The sequence below is a fragment of the Bactrocera dorsalis genome, chromosome 1, assembly GCF_023373825.1.
Source record: "Bactrocera dorsalis isolate Fly_Bdor chromosome 1, ASM2337382v1, whole genome shotgun sequence".
NCBI classification, from domain to species: domain Eukaryota; kingdom Metazoa; phylum Arthropoda; class Insecta; order Diptera; family Tephritidae; genus Bactrocera; species Bactrocera dorsalis.
The window spans coordinates 81,202,902-81,206,820 of NC_064303.1; positions in this window are offsets into that span (position 1 = coordinate 81,202,902).

Below are 3,919 nucleotides of genomic sequence, written 5' to 3' on the forward strand. Positions count from 1 at the left end.
TTAGATTTTTTTTATCGTGGGTTATTGTACGTAGAATATTTTCTAGTTAAACGAGATTTATATTTATATTTTTAGGTTTCATCCACGAAGAAGTTCGGAAACAATGCTGTGGTACAGAACCCTTTTTTAACGCCACCGGAGATCGTATAATTCAAAAGATGTATATTTAATTGTAATTGTTCAAAAATGTATGTGTAAATATGTCCAGAAAATTGCAAAACAATTGATGCAGTAGTTTTTTTAACTCTCAAAAATTAATCTTTTTTAAAGCTAACACATTAGGTGTGACTTTAATAGATCGAGAAATATATATAACTTTTTGACGATTACTTTGCTCCTTTCATTTGCTATTGGGTTCGTCGTTATAAAACGAATGCTTTGGCCTCCGTGCCATCTGCAATGGAAAATTATTAAGCCTTTTGACTCAAGATCATACAATTATCGGAACTACAATCAGTATATGAATAGAATTTCGCTTCTTTTGCAGGAATAGTTAAATGTTAATATAATTTCTGGATTTTTATATGATATCACTACTACCCTAATATTGAACAATATCAGAGAGAATATTGAATATATTGTATTAGGAGTAATCAAATATGTATTTGGTATAGTTAGCAGAATGTACTGCGAGTTGAAGATAATAACACATTGCCTGGATGTAAGCACTTTTCCATACATGAAGACTATGGTCTTAAAAGGTTGGCTACCGACCGCTATCACTTAAGATACCTAATTACGAAGCTTGGATATGATATTCTCCCATCACTTTGGATTTTTTCTTGTGTTATAACACCTGAGGAGAGATCTAACAAACTGCTTCCCAAAATACTATTGTACAACCCGAAAAGAAGCTTCAAATCGTCCTGGTGTCGGATTTTTACAATTTTTGGATAGCTCTATTGTTGACGAAATATTGTCTTAATATGATGCTTTACAGCTCACGAAAACCTCAAATTTCCTTAAGTGAAACTAGTATCAAAAATGAACATATATAACTGTTAAAAGTCTTTATTATTTACGATGTGTTCTCTACAAACTGGATTCTTATTTCAATTAAAAACAGAACTCACTTCCATAGCCAAGTGTAAGTATACAAATACTTGTGTATGTGCACATGTAACTACATGTATGTGGCCCATACTTTTTTCTTCTCATTAACAAAATTTAATCTCACGCTCCTTTTGCCATTAAGTAAGCATTTTTTAACGATTTTTATAATTAAAACAGTCGGCGCTCAAACAGTTTCCTAATTACATTTTCTACCTTTGCCACTTCCTTTCGCACATTTTCGTTTTTCCATACAAAATTGCACGTTTTGGTATGTATGCACGACTACACACGCAGAAACAGAATATTTAATGCGCGTACAATTACATTCCCTACCACGGACACACACACACACACATGCACATGTCTGCATGCATCAATACATGCACCCAAACTTCAGCAGTAGTTTGACGGTGAAAAAACAAACGCCAAAAAAGTTCACTGAGTGCCGACCAACATGCATTGCATACTTTTAGGTGAATGCACTTACTCTACCAATGGTTTCAGTGGCGTTGCGAAAATAAACAAAAGTCCAGTCGCTGGTTGCACTCTGCAACTAAATGAGAGCCAAAGATAAACATGGCAACTGTAGTGGCAAACAGTGGATCCCTGGAGCAAATACGGTCAGTCACCACCTGCCGTTTGGTCTAGCGAACCGCCGAGCGCTCGCGCAAGCATACGACTGGTTGGGTGGCTGACTAGCCCGCATAATAGCCAGCCGGTAATAGCACTGACCACCAGCTTTGTATAGTGGAAAGCAGAAGTTATATAAGGTGTAGTGATCCCACCCAAGTGCACGTCGGCGGTTAACTGCCCAGCAGCGGCGATCAACGCGAAAAGTACATCTCTGCTTTAGTACATAATTTACGGCTCCTGCTTGCATACAGCTTCTTGTAATAAGTAAAAGTTGCGCTTTTTTACTCGCTTTCTGAAACAAAAGCAAATACACACCGTTGAACGCACTTGCCCACACCTACACACACATACAAACCGCTGTGTATTTACGTATGCAAACACCGTCAATTTGCATATTCCTTGCTATTTCGCTGAGCATGTTCATACATCTACTTATTATTACAACGTACTTCCAAGCGTACAAGCACACCTACGCACACATCTACATATATACGTGCATATTCAAAGGTATGTTTGTCTGTGTACGGCTTTGTATAAGTGTGTTTATCTGCGCATATTTAAAACATTACAGTTACCTCATTTGGTAAAGCATGCTTGAGTGGCGTTGTATACACATTCATAAGTTCGCAAGTTATTTTTAGTTGAAGCGCTCTTGTTGCGGCAACACGCCGTATGAGTAACGTCAAAAGTTTATTTTGAATAGCTGCAGCAGTCGGCAAAAGCAACGCGCTATTCACTCGAAATAAACGGTCATTTATTCAGTAGTGCACTCGTATATAAATACGAATAGTAATTGCCGCGATTTAGAATTAAAAAGGAACTTTTCAAATGAAAATTCAATATTCTTTAGCTTCGTTGTATTAGTTAGCTACTGACGTTTGATAAATACCGCCACCTCTTTGGTTGTTAATTATGCTCATTTCAAAGCAAAATTTCAGGAAGTATTCTGTCATCTATAGTTGCTGATTCCACGAAAATAAATCAATTTTAATACATATTTTTTATTTCCGTTTTTAATGCATATAAATATATATGTAGATATGTGTATGAAAAACTAAGAAGATAAATTTTATATTTTCTTGTTAATAGAAGTATTCTAGCTTTACTTAAATGTCGAAACTTCTGCAAATTGATCGGCCAAAAGAATTTCCTGAAAATTTTCCACAACTCGATTTGGAAAGTATCAGAACATCAACGAAGATATAGACAGGTTACTCTCAAAGTAAGTAAATAAGTGGGAACTGGGATACTAAGACATAGCCCGAAATGAGTTGGAAGATGATCCAGTTCGTTAAACCAAATTTAGAAATTCCAGAAGGAAATATATTCCTGATGTTGTACCAATAAAGATACTTGGTTTGGTTGTGAATTTGTACGAGAAAATGTTAATAGAAAAAGAATAACTCTCTGACAAGTTGACATACAAAAGAAAGATCATTGCTGATTTTTATAAATTTTTTCAAGAAGAATAAAAGAATATTTCGAGGTTCCCTAATTTTTTTAAGAAAAGAAACTACAAATTTAATGCTTATTATCATTCAAAAATAAAACTCTTGGTATTTGAATATTATCTCTTTCAAATATTGGCCGCGACTACCTCTCAGTTGGTTCATCCGTTAAGTACATTTTTCGATTACTCATTCGAGCATTTCGACAGGTAACTGGTGAATGACACGCATGATTTTTTGTTGCAAGGATTGTCCGCATGGACTTTAGACTTTACATATCCCCACAGAAAAAAGTCTAACGGTGTGATATCTGACGATCTTTGTAGCCAATCGACCGGCCCAAAACGTGAAATCATCTGTTCTCTCAATAAATCCATTGATTGATGCGATATGTGGAAAGTGGCGCTGTCCTGTTGAAAGCAAATGTTGTGAGATCACAAGACTCAATTCCAGGTATCAAATGACAGTATAATATGGCAGCTCATGAATCTGTTCAGGTTATTCTTCGCCCCAAATGTGGCAATTTCGCTCATTTACATTCCCATTGAGCTGAAAATGGGCTTCATCGCTGAACAAAACTTGGCTCGAAAACGTTGGATTTTCTTGGAACTCTTCTCTGTGGAAGCTCGAGCGACTTCAGTTCTTGCACAAACTGTAGTTTGTATGCTTCATATTTAAAATCTCGACGTAAAATGCGTTAAGTCGATCCATACATCAGCATAAGTTACTGAGAACGGCGCCGAATCGACTCTCTACAGTCTTCGTGTACATTCCTAGCTACGGCT